Consider the following 23,174-nt stretch of genomic DNA (forward strand, 5'->3'; position numbering starts at 1 on the left):
GTTTTTAATATTTGATTTATTAATAACTGGTATGGTTTCAGAACAGCTATTTGAGTATTTTAAAGTTGAACATCCTATTGTGCCCATAGTGTATGGTCTACCTAAAATACATAAGAATGTTTGAAATCCCCCAATGCGACCAATAATTTTGAGTAGAGGCTGGGTCACTGAGCCTTTTTCGATTTTTGTAGAAAAGAATCTACACATTGTTTTGAATGAATGCCCTACTATATTGAAAGACACCAAAAGTTTCTTGAATGATTTAAAAGACTATATGGAAGTTATCACAGTGCCCTGTTTATTTGTTACCTTAGATATAGAGTATCTCTTTACTGTTATCCCCAATGATTGGAGCATAGAGAATGTGAGGGAATTACTGTACAGGGACAACATTACTACTAATAAAGTGAACCTTATATGTGCATTGCTTGAGATTATTCTTGAACACAACGTGTTCATCTTTTGTAATGATTATTATATACAGAAAATTGGAGTGGCTATGGGCACAGCATGTGCCAATAGCTACGCCAATTTATCCTTGGTTAATTGGGAGACTAATTTTGTGCTTTCTAATAATGCTTACTGTAATTGTATTAAATGGTACAAGCGTTTTGTGGACGACATTTTTTTTTGCTATGGCAAGGCACAGAGCAACAATTGAATGTTTTTTTTTCTTTATTTGAATCAACTCAATGATTTTTTTTAAGATTTAGATATAGATATAAAGCCATAGAGGTAGATATTTGTAGACGTCAAGGTGGCTAAAGATGACTTCTGTACTGTGTCCCCTGTCATGTATAGGAAAAATGTGAGGAAAAATAATGTCCTTCATTATAGCAGCATGCACCCAAAACATACCAAGGTAAATGTTCTTAAGGGACAGATCCATTGTGTCATGTAACTGTACAATGATGACAGTAAGTTAAGAGATGCCCTACTTACCCTTAAACAAGAATTCATGGCGAGAGGCTATAATTGTAATATGATTGATTCCCAGATCGCTGAAGCCTGGAGTGAAAGGAGCGGGAGATGTAAACCTTACTTTTTGAATGCTCTCCCTAGTAGTGTAGCCTCAGATACACCTGCTACAACCAGTCCTAGGACCCCAGGAAGTAATGATACCGCAGATAAGATAAGGATGCCCTTGTCCTATGCGAATGACATCCACGTAGTTTGTGATGTCTTTAGGAACAATTGGGATATTCTCTCTACAGTACAGTAACTAAAAGGAGTGATAGATTATCAACCTAATTTTGCATTTAGGGACAATAGATCACTCAAAAAACAGCTTTGTTACAGGTTCAATTCTATGCCTTTGCAGACTTTATCTGAGAGAATGGGCACATACATCTGTAGGAGATGTTTGGCATGTACCGATATACATATAGGTGGGCAATTTATGCATCCATCACTAGGGTTTAAGATAGAAAGTGCTTTCTATGCTGACTGCCAAACTAAAAATGTAATTTATTTGTGTTATTGCACCACATGTTTTGCAGTCTATGTAGGCAAAACCAATAGGGCATTTAACGAGAGGCTATTGGAACATCTAAGAGATATCAAGAATGGTAAGGAAACTAGTGCCCCAGCTATGCATGTAGTTAAAGAAGGACCGAGGCATAGTTTTCAGTTTTGGTACTATGAGAGGAGGTGATCTGCAGAATAGAACTGAATCCAATGAACAGAAATGGATTGTACACTTTCAGGCAGATAAACCCCCTGGCCTTAATAGTAAAGTTTCCTTGAAGCCGTTTCTCAAGGCTAGAGCTCTCAAGCATTGATTTGTATTTTTCATAATGCATGTTCTTCATTTTTATTATTTTTGTTGTGATGAACAGAGAATGTTCTATTAATTTTATTTTCGTAATGCAATACTTTTAGTAATATTCATTAATATAATATTTTGTAGGCTTTGCAACAATTTTTGCTGTTGACATGCTACAGATCTTATTACTTTCTGTATGTGTATTATTGTTGGGATGAACAGCGAGTTTTTTCATTAATTGTATTTCAGCAATGTAATAATTTTAGCAATATTTGTCAAGATAATATTTTGTAGGCTTAGCAATAATTTTTGCTGTTGATATGCTACAGATTTTATTACCATTTTTATGTGTATCACTAATATTTTAATATGTTAACCTTATACACTATGAGCAAGTTTTGCACTGAAGTCCAGCATTCAAAAGGTTAATTATGTAAGTTATTAGTTCAGTTGATTGGCCCATTTGAATGTATAAAAGGAAGTATTCTAATGTTATTTTTCCTTCTAGTCTGATGAAGCGGATGATATCCGTGAAAGCGCTTACTTGTTTTACTTTGGAATAAATTACTTCATGATATTCATTTAGCCGTGTGGAACCAGTGTGTTTTATTCATTTTTAATACAAGACCCTATTATTATTTTGAAGCAATGAATTTTCTTCTTGGCCAGCCTGGGACATTTCTCGCCCATATAAAATTAATCAAAAGCCATTGAAATTTTAGTGTTAACATATTTATTGAGATGGCACATCTAACAAGGAATAGAAATGATAAGATAACCATATGATGGACACTATTTTAGCTAGTAAGGGAAGGTTTAATTTGTATCAAAAGTTAATTTTGTTTTGAAAACAGATTGTCATGAGCATATAATTTGTATCCATTATTTTGTGGTAAGACAGGAAGATTTTCGTACTTAAGCAGATATGCATTGTTCCATACTTTTTACTCTTCTCATCAGTGTCGCCATGGCCTTCCTGGACCTGACATTTAGCAGAAAAATAATTGTTTGGTTCCAGTTAACTGAGAGACTCAAGAGTTCTCCAAAATTCCAAGAGATGCTAAGAAAATCTCTTCCAACACTTTGTGGGGAGTCATTACACAGAGTGCATAGTCATCTCTGAACCATGCATCTATCTTCTGCTCATCCCCCCTGCAGCTGAATCCCCCAGTGTGAATATTTTTGCCTGATAAAAATATTAAAGGCTTCCACTACTAGGATAAATAAAAACAGGGATACAAGGCTTCCCCTGCTTTACTCCCCTCTATAGCCTAAAGGGTTTAGACCATACTGTTGATAGTCACCTGTACCATGGGTTCAGTGAACAGCAACTGGGACCAACTAAGGACATTTCTTTGAATACCTAAGCTGCACAGTTCCACTCATAATGTTACAATAGCTTACTAACATCAGGAAATAACACTGCCTATGGATCTAACTCAAGCTTCTCAAGCTGTTGAAAGTTGAGGAATAATCTAATTAGCCCAGAATCCCATGATGATTTAAGGTGAAGCCCTGCCGGCTGTAGGCCACCAGGAAATGTATAATTTTTACCAACTTGGCACAATACACACTAAAACTGCAGCCAGTAGTTTGATCTCCACCATCATCAAAGATATTGGCTTGTAGTTCTACGAGGTTCTTCAGGTCCTTAACTTTCTTGTAGAAAGTGAGAATATTCTCAATCCTAGCATGGCATGGCAGCCTGCTTATTTCCTTTCACAGATTAAACATGTCCAGTAGGGTGTCCTTTATCCCAGATACCAAAGCTTTGTCAGCTTCCTCTGTCAGACCATCAGTGAGTGTCTGGTGTCTTCCTAGATTTTTATGCAGCCATTGCCTGCTTACTCTTGTTAATATTAATGGGAAAATTCAGAACTGCCATTTTGGACTCCACAGGCCTTGGCCATATTATTTGTCCACAAAACTCTAACCATTTACTGGCCTGGTGACTTCCCAGCATTTCATTTAGCCACTACCTGGTTAATCTCATTGATAATAATGGAAACATTCAGATTCACCAATATGGGCTCTTCAACTCTTGGTGATATTACTTTTCCACAAAAGTCTAACTATTTACTTGATGGGAACTCCACATTCTGTTGATAAAGTTGACTGTAATACAATGACATAATCTATTCAATCCCCTGTGCTGAGTAGGACATATTTCCTTGTCCATCTTTTAGTTACAGTATTGCTTGAGCTTGCTTCCTCTCTCGCTACTTATACGCCAAGATCTTTGGTGAATGCACCTGCTTTGCCCAGTACAATGTTTTAACTCTCTCCCATATTTGTTGTCACCGGGCATAACAGGTATTTTCACCTCAAATTTCAAACAATGCTTTGTTTAAAAATAAGTTGATTCTTACAGGGATTCCAAGATGGCTGCTGACTAGATTAGTCCCTATTCACTGAGCTCCTCACAGTTATGTAATATCCATTTTTTTTACAACTTTGGAGTGATATTTTTCCTCAGTTTTTTTTACAAAAAGCTCCTCTAAGAATTTTTCTACGTATCTGGATTATTTTTTTTCTTTGGAAATCTCAACTTTGGAATTATTTTACCTCAGAACAGTTTTTTTTTGGCTTCAACTGTCTTGGGCACGTGCAGCTTGAAGGCTCTTCCCAGAATCAGCTATCCTGACTTCACACCTCTACTCTGGGCATGGCTGCTAAATCTGACTCCATGGAGACACAGGCAACAAAGGCCAAATTCTCTTCTATGCTTTCACCTGAGAAGGATACTAGTTCAAAAAGACTAAGAACCACTAAACAATCTTCTGAAACTACTAAAGTAAGTAATAAAGATGTAAATGACTCAAATTTTCATTTAGATGAACTAAAAATGGCATTACAACCTATTCAAAGTGCTATACAAAGTTTCTCTGAACAATTTACTGATTTTGGTAAAACTTTAAAGCAAATAAGTGAAAGAATGGACATTATTGAAAGTAAAAATACAGCTTTAGAAATAAGAACAGACTCAGTGGAAAGAGACATAAAAGCTAAAGATAAGATTATTACAGAAATCCAAGCTAAATTACTGGACTTAGAAGCTAGAAGCCGTAGAAATAACATCATTATTAGAGGTTTGCCAGAATCTTATGAGAATCAAAACTTATTATCAGTGACTAAACAGATCTTTGAGGCATTATTAAACTGTGAAGCAACTTCAAAAACTGTAATTATAGAAAGAGCGCACAGAGCATTGCGTGCCAGTCAGGATTCTACCTCTCCTCGGATCATATATACTAAGTTACTAAACTTTCAAGACACTTACCAGATCCTAGAAGCAGCTAAAAGCAAAAAACAGTATGTCTGGAAAAATCATAAACTGTCATTTTCACAGGATCTTCCTCCACAAATAAAAATGAAAAGACAAAAACTTTCACCTTATTGTGCAGATCTTATTAAAAGAGGGATAAGATTTTGTATGAGTTATCCAAATACTCTGTCTTTTACTTATAATGACAGAAGATTTATGCTCACAGATCCTAAAGAAGCAAAATACATATTCCTTAAAATATTCAAGAAGCTTCCTGAATCTGTGTCTTAGTATTGCATTTTATATTTAGCTGTAAATGTGGTGATATGTTTCAATTAGTATGTTTTCATTCAAGAACTTGCTATTTAAATACTTAATTGAGTGATGACTGTCTTTATATAATAGATTAATTAAGCTACTTTTATTTTATGGTCGATTTGCTTTTATTGTCATTTAGTGTTGTCACTAGTATAGTATTTATAGTATCTCCACAATTCTTCTATGCTAATAGTGTGTTGCGAGGAAACAGCCTGAAATACATTGCATAGACATACTGTTTTTGTCTATAACAGTCTGAGGGTAATTTGGAGGGAAACTCTCTGTGGCTCCAGACTTTACAGAGTGTCAGACTATTCATTTTTGTATCAGCTGCATCTCCGGTCTATCCACGCACCTTCTGTGGATCTTCGGGACCTCAGAGTGACGTCATCATCTGAAAAAGAAATTTGAACACTTACAGACATCTGATTATTTTAACTTCAGCGCTCTACAGTCTACGTTTTATATTTGTGTTGTGTCCTGATGTTAAAAACAAGCCTGCTAGTCATTATATATGTCTCTTATATTTACAATGCTGACTAAAGATAAATGGTGCTGCTGGGTGCCTTATGTTCAGTGTATATCTTTCAAAAGCTCCGCTGACATCGTCGCAAAGGCGGAAGTAACTACATTTCGCACACAGGAATGGAGCGGTAATGATAATTGTTCTTAACATTGTCAGAGATTTCTCCAATCTGAAGGATGTAAATTGGTATTTCTATTGTTCTGAATACAGTCAAACAAGGTACATAGCATTCGGATGATCTCCAGTTGGTGTGTTTTAACGTGGAGATCATTCCAACTGCTGTTGAATGTAATTGATCATTATGGCTCAAGATATATGTTAACTTGATTATATTAGTTCAAAACATTATCCTTATTTCCATACCATAACACGTTGTGTGTTCAGTGTTTATACTGGTATGTCTGCGTTTGCCATAATAGTGTATTTGTCATCTTTATTGTGAAGCTTTCGCTTCTCAGCTTTATTTGGTCCTTTTTGATGACAATTGTTCCACTTTTGGAAATAGCATCTATCAGCAATGTCATGCGGATTTATAGTTATATTATGCACTTTGCTGCACTGTCATTTGGTAAAAGATATCGGGTTAATCCGATTTATTGTTTGTGCTGCCAATTCCGTGAATGTATGCTAAAAGGAACAGTGATTATTTGAGCTATTTATTGTTGTTCGAGTTTGGTGCAGAGTATATATTGCTTTTTAGGGATTCTGCTGATTAGTGATATAGTTTAGATGGGTGGTACTCGATGCTTCTGTGGTCTTTCTTATTGCATGTATTTTAGTTTGTATACTCCCGACGACATAGATAGATGCAGTTTCACCTCTAATTGTGGCTGAGTTTGTCATGAGTGTTCTTCGAGTGGCGTGACAGCTGTGGGAATTGATATGGCAGTTGTCCTGGTCGCATATACTGTATTTTGAATTTCCTAGTTCGTTGGATCAGACCAATTCCAGTGGGTCACAATTGGCATTTGATCTTTTGTCTTATTTTGATTGTTAAGGGACTTGTGGCTTCTTTCTTATTGAAGTGTAAGGGTCTCGATGGGTATGTATCTGCTGGTTTTCCTGCAGAGGGAGTCCAGGCTTGTTTTTATTGGCTTTAAGTCATAGTAATAGCTTGAATGCAGAGACGCTGTATGTAAATAGAACTTATGTCAGGTGATATCTATACAGTTAGTTTTTTTAGTAAAAGGCTCATATATATAATGGCTTATTGGGTGAATCGATGTTAACATCTAACATAAGAAAGTAATGTCATGGATGTAAATCTTGTTATTAGGTTTTTCTATATCTGTTATAAATTAGTATAGGCTTAAAAAATGACATAAGTTGTTGCTTTGGAGACAGGGTTTCTTTTATCTTGTAGACTAAATGACATTAGTCCTATATTAATTTACTATAATCAGAAACACTCTCTTTATGTTAGTTAGATAATTAGTTACTAAAATAAAAGATTTGTATAGGTTTCTTTCTTTTTCAATTACTGTTGTGCTATTTAATGTTATTCTTATCTTATTGTTGATATAGATGATAGTCTTTTTTTAGTTGATTTATTAAAACAGTATGCTTATTAAATTTCTGTGTACATATTACAGTTATTAGAAAATTCCATGTTAACACATTAATATACAATATATTTAAACTGGAATGGAAAATTATTTAATGTAAGCGGCCTTTATTGTGATGTTATATTAAATTTTTTAGTATACATTATTATAACATGTTAACTTGTATTTTTGTTAATCATAACTTAGTGGAGTGCAGCATATTTTTAGGTTGTTGGTTGGTGTTTAATTTGTATTAATGATAACCTTATTATGTTTATTATCGGATAATGTAGTTCTATATTGGATTGTACATGAAAATTTTAGTTAATTAGTCAAGATACATGCTGGTAATGCAAACTTATAATTATATAATTAGTGTAATTCATATGACAAGCTGCAAATAATATGCTTATTTAGGCTAAATGTTACATATTAATTACATGAGGAAAATCATTTAAATTTTATATCTATCTGCAATATAGGAGCCTGTGGTTACATACTCAATGGGGATTGAGTATGTTGGACATCTTGAGTTTTGGCAGATGTGTAAATATGTTTAGTTTTATTAATATGGTTTTAGTCCTTTTTAGGGCTCTAAGTAAAGTTTATTCTGCTAGTATGAAGTTTTTGGTAACCAAAAGTACTAATTCTATTCTGTTTCTCTTTGATCTTCCTTCTGTAACAGGAGAATGGTGGGCAGGCACTAGGGTAAGGAAGAAGGAAGTGTGTAAGTTTAAAATTATTATTTCTCTGAGGTTGTTTTTAATGGAGAGTTATTATTTAAACAAGACCAGAATAGTTGTGTGTTTTTTTTTTGGTATTATTTTAATTATGATCAGGGTAATACACTATATTTTCATTAAATCAATATCAATCTTTTACTACACTTATGACAAATTACTTAATAGTTTATTCCTGGGATGTAAGAGGAATCCAAAATAAAGCCAAAAAATCTTTATTATTTCATTTGATATTTAAATCACAAGCCAATATATGTTTTATTCAAGAGACACATATTCTTCGGGATGATTGGGACAAGGAAAAAAATAAAAAATGGATCAAGAAGATAGTAGCTTCTGGGGATACTTCTAATTCTAGGGGAGTAGCTATAATTATTAAACAAAAATTCATAGGGAATATTATTGACGAGAAATATGACAATGAGGGTAGATGGTGCCTTTTTACCGCTACTATTCATAATCTTGATAAACCACTTTTGGTTCTAAATCTATATGGTCCCTGTAGTCAACAACATCTTTTTATCTTACAAATATAAAATATACTCACTTCTTATAAAGACCATTATATTATAGTAGGTGGGGATTGGAATGCCGTAATAAACCCAGAAATTGATCGCACTAGCTGTTCCACTTCTTATAACTATCAGGCATCTCTGGCTCTCGAAGATTTAATTTTGGAACATAATTTAATAGATCCATTACATATTATAAAAATCTCAAATAAGAAAGATATTTACACATATTACTCAAAATGTTATCGTTCATGGTCTAGATTAGATTTTTTTCTGGTTTCTAATACTATTTCAAAATTTATATTGGATTTTAATATTGAACACAGATTTTTTTCGGATCATTCAAGAATTTTACTAAAACTAAACATTACTCATAATGATGAAAATAATATTAATAAAAACAATTGGACATTAAACAACAACTTACTCTTAAATAAAGATGTATGTAAATGGTGTACAGAAACAATCCAGGAAATGGAAAACGATCTAGACTTAACAGATATTCCTTACGATATTCAATGGGCTGCTTGTAAGGCGAGGTTAAGAGGAATGTTTATCAGTAAGTCCGCATATCTTAAAAAACATTATAATAAGAAAGAAGATTTTCTAAAGTCTAAAATCCATTCTCTCGAAAACCAATTTAGACTGAATCAAGATCCTGCTTTCGAAAAGCAAATTATAGATTGTCAAAAAGAACTAATCTTACTACATCAAAACAACCTCTCAGTAGTAGATCAAAGATTATTAGCTACGTATTCAGAATGGGCTCAAGTTCCTTTTAAAACCTTGGCTAGAATAATTAAAAATAATTTTGATAGGCCTAAAATTTCATCTTTACTGCATAAGAATAAGTTATATAACACAGACAAGGAAATTATACATCTTTTTACACTACTTTATACAGAGCTATACTCTAAAATATCCAATTAGTTGGTTAATAATCATATAAATAGCTTTCTAAGCTCTTTAAAATTCCCCAAGTTAAATGAAAATCAACAAAGATTGCTTTCTGCTCCTCTAACTTTTCAAGAGATTTCAGAATCAATTGATAGACTTAAATCTGGTAAATCTCCTGGTCCAGATGGTTTTACACCGGAATTCTTCAAATCCTTTAAGTCGGTAATTGTTCCTTTTCTCTTTAAAGTGTACAACCACATAAAAATCAAGGACATATCGGATCTTCATTGGAACACATCTAAAACTATACTAATTTTGAAAAATAATAAAGAGAAAACAATCCCCTCTAATTACAGGCCTATTTCTTTAATTAATTTAGACATAAAGATTTTATCATCTATTTTGGCCAACAGATTGAAACAGGTTCTACCTTCAATTATTTCCCAAGACCAAACAGGGTTTATATCTCACAGACATGCATGGGATAACACCCTGACTTTGGAATCTATTATCCATCTCACAAAAAAATGATTCTAACCCAATGCATGCATTGATTCTTGATGCATCAAATGCTTTTGATAGAGTGTGTTGGGATTTTCTTTTTCAGACTATGTCATGCTTCAATTTCCCCATATCCTTTATAAATTTATTAAAAACTCTATATAAAGATATGTCTACCAGACTTTATATTAATGGCTACACATCTTCCCCTATAAAGATTACCAGAGGTATGAGGCAAGGTTGTCCCTTGTCCCCTTTTCTTTTTAATATATACTTAGAACCATTGCTGTTATTTATTACTCAAAACACGTTTCATAAGATTCCTAGGATTCTTAATACAAATTTTTTTTTTCTGCTTTTGCCGACGACCTAGTATTATATTTCCAAACTCCTATATCTGACCTTAGTAAAATAACAAATTCTATTGAACGTTTCTCTCTTGCTTTGAATTATCTTATAAATCCTTCAAAACCTCATATTTTTCCTTTAAATCATATGGTTCATAAATCGTACTTGTTTTCTGATTCACAAATCCAGATTACTTTTGGTGTGAAGTATTTGGGTATTAACATGGAACACAATAATCACTCTTCTTTTCAAAACAACATGAGTAAAGTTTGGATATCAATAATGTCTGACATGAGTAGGTGGGAGCATTTAAATTTATCACTTTTATCAAAAGCTGCAATAATCAAAATGAATATTCTTCCAAAATTTTTGTATCAATTCAATTCTTCTGATCAGATAATTCCCAAATCCTTTTTCGAGATAGTTAATAAAGAGTTAGCTAAATTATTGTGGTTCCCTAAATCGGTTAGGATCTCTTATTCTAGATTGTCAATTTCTAAAGATAAAGGTGGTTTGGGATTACCAAATTTCTACCTCTATTATTTAATTGTTTCAGCAAATAAGCTATTAACCATATCTAAATTAAATAATAGTAAAGGTATTCAGTTCCCATCATGGGTTAAGATTTGGTATCATTACATTCTATCTAAAAACATAAATCCAGAGGCCATCCCTTTTATTTCTTTAGATATGAAGAGCACCATTAAAATTTCTATCTTTCTTAAACAAAAGATTAAAGCTTTCCAGGATTTAATAAAAATCTGCAATCTTGATAAGTTCTTTCATCTTTTTCAACCACTTCATCTAAATCCTAACATAATGTTAGATAACTCACCATTTAACCTAACAAAATATCCTCTTATAAAAAATTTGAAAGTCTGGGATATCTTGAAATATAAAGACTTGTCCCTAGCAAATTTACGTAAGATTCTGAAAGTTAGTTGGAAATACTCTACAATTTTACGTCAATTAAGAGAGGTAATTATGGTTAAGTATGACCTCATAAAACCTACAGAACATGATTTAAATACGATAATTAGAACATTATCGTCATCAGTGAAAATGTTATCAAAGTCTTACAAACTGATAAAAAATTTAATACAAGACCAGAACTGTCTTTTTTCAAATACCTGGATGAATCATAATTCTCAAATAACTGAGAATCAAAAACTTTTGGCAATTAGAAATACTCGGGAATTTTCTCCATTCAAGAAATTGCTGTACACACAATTAATGATTAACAATAATGCTTATCATACTCCATATAAATTAAATAAATTTAGTGCTAGTAAATCTCCATCGTGCACATGTTGTTCCATTCCCCAAGCTGACCTCTTACATATTCTGTGGTATTACCATTTTTCCCATAAGCTCTGGACCTCTTTGAAAGTAAGATTGCAGAGAATGGGTTATCATAAATCAACACTGTCCTGGGAAATTGCTATACTTCATATACCGATAGTTTATCTCTCCAAAATGGATACTCATGTACTTATTTTTATTTGCTCTCTTATAAAACTTTACATTACTCAAAATTGGCTTGATCGCACTAAATTAAATTGGGATACTTTCCAAAAAAATGGCTTACTTATATATTGATGCTCAAAAAAATATGGTTAAGAGTCCAAAAAAAAATGGCTTTTAAAAACATAGTACTGGAGAAGGTTTTAAGCATTATTAATAATTAATAGCTTCTAAGGTTTTTTCTGGTCTTGGTGCTTAGTATATTTTTTATACTCATATTTTAAATTATATTAATGCTCATAATTTTTTAATTTATCATTTATTTTCTGGTTACCTATTGTATATATTGTATATATTGTGATATGTTATTTATTTTTTTTCTCTTCCTAATTCCAATAAGAGTTGCAATCTGTTTACACAAGTTGTTAATCTTTATGCAACTCCTATGAAATGTTTATAAATCAATAAAAAGATTTTTGAGAAAAAAAAGTTGATTCTTACACTTTGTCTGTTTATAGTTCTTAGTTAACTTTGCTAGTCTTCTATCCAGGACCCTTTCAGATGCTCGAATCCAGCTGCTCAAACCACAGGAACTGGCAGACATTGGCTCAAGTAGCTGTTTTTCCAGTCCACTCATCTGAACAAGCAGCTGCTCAAACTCTAATGTGGAACACGGTCACAAGTGCCACTGCTGTCAGACACCATCAAGGTCTCATAACAAAACTGGTAAGTGGGGGAAGGAAATGGGGATGGGGCCTCTAGGCTGAGGGAGAAGAGGGAAATGTTTAGGTTTAGAGAGTGACCAGGAGTTAGCACTAGGGAGGGGAGGGGGAATTTAGGATTAGGGAGTAATCTGGAGTTGTTTTTAGGGTTTTGGTCAGGTTCTGGGAACGATAATTAGCTTAGTGGTAGTACACAGGAATCGAGGTAGTGGGCATTATGGCATTTGCCATTACCAATGAGAGGCAGCAGAGAAATTGATGCTTTGCTCAAATATGTTATGCCAAGTAGAATATTAGCTGTGTTAGCTTTAGTGACTGCGCTGTGCTACACTTGCAGCCTTTTAACTTTCAGGTTCTGTTTCCCATCATGCTCTGTGATTCACCCATTTATGAATTATGGTCAGTAAAGGAAGGCATACAATAGAAGAGGACATCATTTCCATACTTGGGTTGGAATGGTGGCCTAATGGTTAAGGTGTTTATCTTATAAACACAAGGTGCAGGGTTCAAGTCTCACAAGGGATAATTGGCTAGGCTTAAAATGGCTCGCAAGGGCAGTTAGCCTAGTACTAATTTATGAAATTTGACTCCTCCATGATATGTTGCAATGTATGCAAATATTCCATTAAGCATGGTCTGCATTATGAATTGCTCAGGGCTCTTGTTTACATTTTCTCCTATTTACTAGTCAAATGCAACTGCATGCAAACTTTGTGAATCCTGGCATAAGTATTTAACATCGTTGCCAAACAGTGTAGGTAAGACTTTTCGTTTTAGGCCTTGCAGGAGTTGACCTAAGAGTAAATATTGTTTATGGATTCAGCAGATATATGCTTACCGTCACTATATTAATGAATAGGTAAACTTACAAAGGCCCAAAAATAAAGTCGTGTGGGGGTCTACCTTGATATTATATATGAAAATAAAAGAATTACTGCTCATTACTTGCATGAATTTGTATGTCATCTAGTCTCTGTACTAATCATTCTTCCTTAGGGCCTGTTTGCTAAGGTCCTTAGAAGGAAGTGATCAGGAATACCCCTAGCTTACTTTGGGGCTTTAAGGATTGTTTTGTGAGAACATTTTTTCATAATTTGTGAAATAAAGACAGTAAATGACTACAGGTCAGTCACAGTGTTGTAGTCTATTCTAAATCTGCACTGATGTCTGGCAATGGTACCATACTTTGTGATGCATTTTAATACCTAAGCAAATTGATTTTTCTATGAATTTTTCTACTAGAGAAATAGAGACATTCCCTAACACCTAAATAATTACTGCTTGTTTTATCATCCTCATATTCCTCATGTTCTGTGTGATTTTGTCTATGAACCTTCTTGATAATAAATGACACTTAGCAGCAGCTCCTATTGCAAAATTTTCTCTCCAGTCCTTCTGTGTCAACTACCATATTACATGAAAGGAGTGGTACAGTCTCTGTTCTTCCAGATACTACCAGTACTGCTCAGGTTTCCTAAAGCTTGACTGGGTGACAAAAATCACTCCTTGTCAAACAAGTGCAGTTTAGTTGATGTTATCTTTACAGCACTCATAACAAGCAGATGTTCCTCATGCATACAGCTGCAGTCATAACAGATGGGTTCTCCTGCCATCAGGCGGGTCCTCGGTCGGTCGAATTCCAAAGTCTAGGTCCAGCGTCAGTTGTCGTCGCTTCTTCCCTGACGTCAGAGCACCAGGGGTATAAAAGAACCAGCCAACGCCATTTTCTTCAGTCTTTCTTGCCGCGCGGTGCCCGAAGCAGAAGCAGTTCACAAGTGCCGGTCGGCCAGCTCCTGAAATTACGAAAATTTTGCAACCGAAGTCTTCTTTAAAGCTAAGTACCCCATTGGGGAAACTTTTCTTGCCTCAGACCGATGTCAGACAAAGTTAATAATTGTATGTCTTGTGGGAAGCAAATACCGCATAAGGATTTTCATTCCCTCTGTATTCCTAGTTTAGGCCCAGACCACGACGTCTCGGTCTGTCGTTTTTGTGCTACATTCAACAAATGCACCATTAAGCGTCGGGCGGAGTTTGCCCAGCATTATTTTGGCAAAACATTTAACTATATTATGTCATTGGATACTCAGACTCCAGTTTTGTCTAAAAAGCGCAAAGATATGGTCCGACACACGAGGTCCGCGGCCTCTACCGACACCATGCCAAAGCCGACTACACGTGGTCCGGTTTCAGCGAAGCACCTACACAGCCCCTGACTACCGACGACACTTCATTGGTGGTGTCTCCTGTGCCCGAGGTCGCAGGCTCCTCGGCCCACACCCCGACTACAGATACCAAAGCCACGCTTGGCGGTGAATCTCAAAATGTGGACAGGTCCACCTCCTCTCAAGGTGTCATCAGACCTTCCTCTTCTTTTTCCATCAAGGCTTTCACTAAGTCTAAAGCAGCCATGCACTCTAAGAGACAAGCTACACAGGGCCCATCTCCAGGCCCCATGCCTAAAAAACACATGCTTAAAATGGCGGAGGATTTGATTACTCTTATCAGGGGTTCTTAACCCCCCCCCCGGACAAAAGGCCCAGAGTGGAGGAAGAATCCCCCCTCCTCTGACCAAGGATCCATTATTTCAGAGCACTCTAATGATCAGGAACATTCTTACTCCCCTTTTGAAGATTCTGATGCAGAGGAGTCCATTCCCTCTGTCTCCTCCCCAGAGGATTTCTCATTTGGGAAACTTTGCATACCTTAAGAGAACTCTTCCACTGGGAAGGCCAAGATTATTCAGATTCCAAGAAAAGGCTTAGGGAATTTCTCTTGCTACCTCAGCACAGGCCTCTGGCTATACCTCTTGTCTTGGACATACTAGATGATGTGTACTCGGAGGCCTGCCTTAACCCGGATTCTCTACCTCCAGCCCCAGTCAAGCCTGACAGGTACTACAGGGTTCCTGACTCACACCAATTTTTATACAAAAGCCATGCTGCTGACCCAGAAACCATCTCACAGGGCCCCAAGGGAATTAAGGCCTCCACTGCTAAAAATCCTTTACCTTCCGAGAGAGATTCCAGATCCTTAGAAAGGTGGGGAAAAAAGGTATATACCTCGGCTACCTTAACCATGAGGGCATTAAACTGTCAGTTCCACATGCTAAAGTACCAACAGTTTCTGTTATCACAATTGAAAAGTAAAATGTCACAACCTGAACAACCAGACTTGAAGGAGTTACAGGATTTGATGCATAGTGCAGAGCAAGTTGGTAAACATACCTTACAATGTGGTTTTGATGCTCTAGAGGCCTCATGTAGAGCTGCTGTTACAGGATCAGTCATACGTAGGCATGCCTGGCTCAAGGAACAAACCTTGCCAGATCATGTAAAAGCTAAATTACTAGATGCCCCTCTACAAAAGGATGTATTATTTGGTGCTAATGCTGAGGAGGTATTAAGGAAAATGGAGGAAAAGGCTAAATCAATGCAAACTGTGAAAGATTTTCTACAGGTACAACCCCCACATTTCAGTAGAAATTGGCCTTCCAAAAATTGGTCCTTTCCAGCCATGGACAGACCCCAAAGGGGTAGATACAGGCGCCAGAGAGGCAGAGGGCAATACCAAGGATTGTTTAGAGGCAGACAATGGCAAGCTCCTACACAAAGAGGTGCTGAGGATAACTCGCAACCATTCAGAAAGCAAGCCCAATGACTTTCCCCTTTGCATGCCAAGCAAGACTCAAATGGCAGCACCCTTAGGCAGAAAACTGGCATTATTTTCAAAAAATTGGCATATTGTCACAAAAGACAAATGGATCCTGGACATTATAAACAGAGGTTACAGATTCTATTTTCACACCCTTCCAAAAATGAGAGGCATGCCAAACCTGCCACACAATCAAAGGGCAGAGGCACAAAGACAAATTACAGATCTCATAGACATGAAAGCTATTCAAGAGGTACCTACGCACGAACAAAGTCAAGGTTTTTATTCCAGACTATTCCTGGTACCAAGGAAGGGAAAAGATTGGAGACCTATTTTGGACCTATCCATCCTAAACAAATTTCTACTCGTACCAAAATTCAAGATGCTCACTCTACAGCAGCTTCTTCCCATGCTGGGCAAGGAGTCTTGGCTGGTAACATTGGACCTCAAGGAGGCATACCTGCATGTCCCAATCAGACAAAATTGCAGAAGATACCTCAGATTTCTTGCATGTTCAACCCATTATCAATTCTGTGCATTGCCCTTTGGCTTATCTACTGCGCCCAGAGTATTCACAAAATGCCTGGCATCAGTAATTGCCTACTGCAGACTTCAAGGGATACAAATATACCCATATCTGGACGACTGCCTGATCCAAGCGGACAGCAAGCACATTCTTCTGAAACATCTGGCTTATGTAATAATGTTGAGCGCTTTCATCTGCCCTAAGCAGATTTCTTCAGAATCATTCTGAAGAAATCTGCTTAGGGCAGATGAAAGCGCTCAATCTGGTGGATGTTGATGCAATAAAGCCTTAAAAACGTGTTTGGGACGAAGTTTTTATTGGTATTTGCTTGTTGGTTTGAATTCTACTTTATTATTATGTAATAATGTTGTTGAATTCTCTGGGACACAGTCAACAAAAAGAAATCAAGACTAATACCCTCTCGGGAAATAATTTTCCTGGGTGCCAACTTGGACACAAACACCCAGATGGCCTACCTCATGCCAGAGAAGCAGGGGCAACTAACTCAATACTTCAGAGCACTATCAAATTGCACCAGGCTGACTGCAAGGAAAATCCTGCAGGCTTTGGGATTCATGGCATCTTGCATCTTACTAATCCCATGTGCAAAGCTGCATATGAGGAAACTTCAATGTTACCTTTGGTCTCAACACAGCCAGAGTTTGGAAATAATAATACCACTAATTCCATGTCTTCAAAAGGAATTTCTGTGGTGGGCTCAAGCATGCCAAACAAACACAGGTCTCCCATTCTGCAAGCCACAAGCAAATCAAGTCATCACAACAGACGCCTCGGACTACACCTGGGGGGCGCACATGACAGATCGGTGCATTCAGGGCAAATAGTCCCAAAAAGATAAGCACCTTCACATCAATCAAAAGGAATTGCTAGCAATAACAAATGCTATTACAGCTTTCAAAGACCTTCTGCATCCAGGTCAACTATTGATAAGGACAGACAACACCACAGTAATGTGGTACATAAACAAACAGGGAGAAACCCATTCATACCCCCTGTGCAGGCTGGCCATGTCACATTGGAACATGGCCCTGGAATTACAAATCGAACTTCAAGCACAGTACTTGCCAGGCAAGGAAAACACACTGGCAGACAACCTAAGCAGGAATATGACAGATCCACACGAATGGAAGTTGCATCCTCAAGTTTTTACAGAGATAATTCAAGCATGGGGAAAGCCAGACATGGATCTCTTTGCCTCCCACAAAAATCACCAATTGACAAAATTCTGCTCAAGGACTTTCCATCCGCAGGCCTGGAGAGTGGACGCTCTCTCTTTCAGTTGGACAACAATGACAGTTTATGCCTTTCCACCTCTTCCTCTACTGCCCAACGTTCTACTAAAAACCAGAGCAGATAGACCAAAGATGATTCTCATTGCTCCAGACTGGCCAAGACAGCACTGGTACCCACTCCTGAGGAGCCTGACGTATTCTCCTCCATAGACCCTACCTCAAATGCCTCTTCTTCTGACTCAGCACAGCTTCAAAACTCTTCACAGTCAGCTGAAAACACTCAATCTGGCCACATGGAAGATTCCTTAACATCACAACAGACCCTACTGTCCATGGAGGTGCAGGATGTCATTTTGGAGGCCAGAAGGCCGTCTACCAGAAAAGCCTACTCCGCAAAATGGAAACAGTTTTGTGCCTGGAATGAGAAAAAGGGCCAGAATCCTGGAAAACTGAATTTACCTCAAATATTACAGTATCTAGCGGAGCTGCTAAGCAGTGGACTTTCATTCTCCTCCATCTAAATCCATGCCTCAGCCATTTCTGCAGATTACAACACTGATCCACCTTTATTCTCTCACCCCCCTCTTAAGACAGTTCCTCAGAGGGGCAAAGAATATAAAACCCCCAAGGAAACAACCAATACCTGCTTGGGATCTCAATTTCATTCTAGAAAAGCTGACCCTGCCTCCTTTTGAGCCAGCTGCCTCAACAGATTTGCAATATTTGTCCTGGAAAACAGCTTTCCTTCTGGCTATCACCTCAGCTTGTAGGGTATCGGAACTACAAGCCCTCATGACTGTGCAGCCTTTTATCATATTCCATCAGGACAGAGTTTCCTTCTGAACCAACCTGTCCTTTATGCCAAAGGTGGTATCCAGGGTAGCTTTGAATCAGGCTATACACTTACCTACCTTTTACCCTAATCCTCAAAACAAAGGGGAGAGACTACTACATTCCTTAGACATTCACAGACAGCTGCATTATTATTTGGACAGAACAAAGCCTTTCAGAAAATCAGAACAGCTCTTTGTGTCCTATGCTGTAGGAGCTCAAGGGAAACCAATTTCCAAACAGACAATCTCAAAATGGATAGCCCACTGCATACGCTTTTGTTACTCTTTTCATGGTAAGACTGTACCTGCAGGCATCAGATCTCACTCCACAAGGGCCACAGCTACCTCTGCAGCTTTCCTCAGAGGAGTTCCTACCAAGGATATATTGGAAGCAGCCACTTGGAGTTCTGTGCATACCTTTTCCAAGCACTACCACCTACCATTATACTCCAAAACTAGAGCAGGCTTTGCCACAGCAGTCTTGCAGGGCATTCTGGCTCCTCCTAGTTCCACCTAGTGCCTACCACCCATTTCTTAGCTTTGATATTCTACCCATCTGTTATGACTGCAGCTGTATGCATGAGGAACATAGTACAGTTTTGTACCTACCATAAATGTAGATGTTCGAGTGCTAATACAGCTGCAGTCCAGGTTTCCCTCCCTCCTTCCCCTCTTGGGGTATTCTTTTATGGTGTATTTGCTTGCAACTACTGTTTTTTGATTATATTGCATTGCTTTATTACACAAATTTATGTATTGCCTTCCTTCTGGGGGCACCTGACATCTGGGGCAAGAAAAACTGAAGAAAATGGCATCGGCTGGTTCTTTTATACCCCTGGCACTCTGACATCAGAGAAGAAGCGACGTCAACCGACGCCGGACCTAGACTTTGAAATTCGGCTGACCGAGGACCCGCCTGACGGCAGGAGAACCCATCTGTTATGACTGCAGCTGTATTAGCACTTGAACATCTACATTTATGGTAGGTACAAAACTGTACTTTTTGTATCATGTGACAAGCACAACCATGTTTCAGCTGAAGTAATTAAACATCTCAGAGTCATAACTAATGTGGTTTTAAAGATATAAAAACATGCACATGTAATTCAAATGCATTTTTGCTAAGAATAAGTTTAGGAATCAAAGATAAGATGAGTGTGTCTACAGTTCAGTAACATAAAGGAGACAATTGAAACGTTGTAGAAGTCTTTGCATGAACATGAAAACCTTAAACAGTGCATTAAGTTCTTGTTCCTTATGATCTGTTTGCTTGTGTGTGTGCATCTGAGTGTCTACAGTTGTATTTATTTGTGTGTTGAGAAGAATATAAACGTGTCTAGATTGTCAGCAGAATCTCAGGATGTGTGTGTGTGTGTGTGTGTGTGTGTGTGTGTGTGTGTGTGTGTGTGTGTGTGTGTGTGTGTGTGTGTGTGTGTGTACGTGTGTTTTTTTTTTGTATTCAAGTACTCATACTCTTGTGTTATGCTATTCCATAGCAATGAGTGGGAGTTTTGGTAATATTCATGATTTCCTGAAAATTATTTCAGTTAACTCAGTCTGTCTTTTTTTATTTTTGACAATGTATTATGTTTATCAGAGGATAAATTTTAGGATGCAAGTCTGAAGCAAGATAGCAGAAAGACATTTTGTGTTATTTGTAATCATACATGGACAGAAAGATATGTACTTATGTAGCCATTTTCAAAATAGACCTAGCATCACTATAGCCATGTTTCATTCCTGGTATCTCTGACTGCAATTTATTTGCATCCTGCACCATTCCTTGCTTTGAGGACAGTAGCCTCTGCTCAAGTAATATCTAAGAAAATGTATCAGTGGAAATCTTTGTGAAATTATGCATTGGGATTATATAGGTTAGACTTTGACAAAGTACCAGGTAAATGCTGTTGAAGTACTTCAACATTTGTCACAAGATAGTCATTTCTTTGCAGTTGTTTTATCTCATTTGAGTTGTAGAGAAAGACGTGGGTGGTATCAGTGGTGAGCTGAGAAGTGCTCAAATGTTCTTTTATACCATCGCAGAACACTTATTAATTTCCTGCATGAGCCTTCTGGGTTTGCTAAGGAAATAAACTTGCCACTTTATAAACCATCTGATTTTAGCCTTCTTAATATGAAGACAAAACACCTCTTTGAGAAACTAACATTTAGAGCTAAGGTTAAGCAATTTTTTTCAATTATGTCAGTTCTAGCCAAAGAGCATTTTTTTTTGTGTGTGTGAGATGCAGACCATCCATTTATTCCTTTCACCCCCTACTACAGGTGGGAACATACCTCTCAAATGAACAGATTTTCCCAGAATATCAAGACTTTTGCCTGATATTTTTGGTCTGTTACACAAAACTTGTGGCTATCTGGCAAACCACTTATGACTGAAATAATTTTCATAATGGCAGACATTTGAATTTCAGATGTCATATCCTTCAGAAAATGTATGCCAATATACAATCGCTTATTAAATCAACTTTCTAAGTTTATAAGAGCACTATTTAAAACTTGTCCTTATTTTTTTGTGTCTTTCCTCCCATTATTTTTGGCTTTGTTCAGTATTCTTAATCTAACAGGTTGAAAGGTATGGGTGGGAAGGATTTTGTCTTCAATGGTTGTGAGACTGTTGCTAAGCCTGGAGAACAAATGCGTTAATTGAAAGATTAAGGAGTACGTTTTAGTTAGCTGGACTGATGCAAATGATCTATACAAATTCTACCTAATTATGTTGGCTATAGCTTCATAACTAAGTTGAAGTGAAGGGGTTAGCTGACAAGGATACAAGGTGTTAAGGGCCAAGATCAGCAAATGCTGTTGAGGTGGAACTGTAGAACTGGCACTGCTTTATGAAGCCACAAATATATAGCAGTTCCATAAATGAATACTGATACGGCATTGGCAGTCATGGCTGAAGTGCTCAGTGTATCGTGATTTAACTGTAATAAACTGCTTCTCACATTTAAAGCAAACCATTTGCTATTGTTGTAGTGTACAGAAAAGCTTCTTTTTGATCTTGCTCTTTAAAAAGACCTTTTTTCTGTTTTTCTCCTCAACTTGGAATTGAATGGTGCACCAGCTTCATGACCTGAAGACAGCACCACATAACCTAGCTATGGTTCTGTGTATCTGTATTCTGATGCAGCAAAAAGTATACAATTAGGACATGACAATGATACCACAGTGTACTTGATAAAACTTACGAATCAAGTATAAACATTGCATACCTTTTGATTGCATAATCCAAATGTGTTTGTAAAACTGGTGAATGCTGAGCTTAGAAGTAACTGTGTGTTTATTTATGGACTGATATATACACAGTGTGTGTCAAACTGATGGTCAGTGGTGCCATCTTCACTGAGAAGAGTGACATAGTGAATCTGCTGGTTGACAAATTCAGCTCAAACTTCACCCTCCACTCACTCCCCTGTTATTCCTCCATGAAATACCTACCAACATACTCCTACCCACACTATTAGCAGGGAACAAGTCCCGGTACCACTCAATAAAGCCAAAAACACAGCCTCAATGGACCCAGACAATATCTTGGGATGCCTCCTAAAAAGCTTGCAATATGACCTAACAGGACCACTTCAGAGATGTTTCAACTATAGCCTCTAAACAGGCTTGTACCATGGGAATGGAGGACTGCAATGGTTATCGTACTTCACAAAGGAGGACCATCAACTGACCCTGGAAACTACAGACATATTAGTTCAACTAATCTAATATGCAAGCCATGGAATGAATTATGATGGAAATGTTCAACAAATGCATAGGAAACCATCAGACACTGGACCCAACCCAGTTTGACTTTGTCAAGGGAAGGTCATGCATACTAAACTGATGGATTTCATTGAGAAGGTCACCAAGGCAGAGGATGGGGAAAATGGTGCATACTGCTTACCTTGACCTAGCTAAGGCATTCAATACAACACCCCACTCAGGTATAGTTGAGTCCCTCACTGAACTTGGCAAAAATGCATACATAGCTTGCTGGATTGCCAGCTGTCTCACAGACAGGACCCAGGAAGCCAGGATTAGTGAGAAGACCTCCAATAAGAGACCGGTCACCAGTGGGGTACCACGTGTCTCCATGTTGGAGCCACTATTATTTATCATCTTTTTCTCAGAAATAAAGGCTAATGTCAAGGACTTTTGGGTGACCAAGTTTGCAGTTTACTGTAAATTGAGAGGCATCATAGATTCCCCCCATTACACAAACATCTTACAAAAAGGTCTAGCACAGACAAATGAGAGCTACCAAAATCGTGTATTGAAACTCCATGTCAAAAAATGC

The sequence above is a fragment of the Protopterus annectens genome, chromosome 4.part0, assembly GCF_019279795.1.
Source record: "Protopterus annectens isolate FY-2018-M chromosome 4.part0, PAN1.0, whole genome shotgun sequence".
NCBI lineage: Eukaryota > Metazoa > Chordata > Ceratodontiformes > Protopteridae > Protopterus > Protopterus annectens.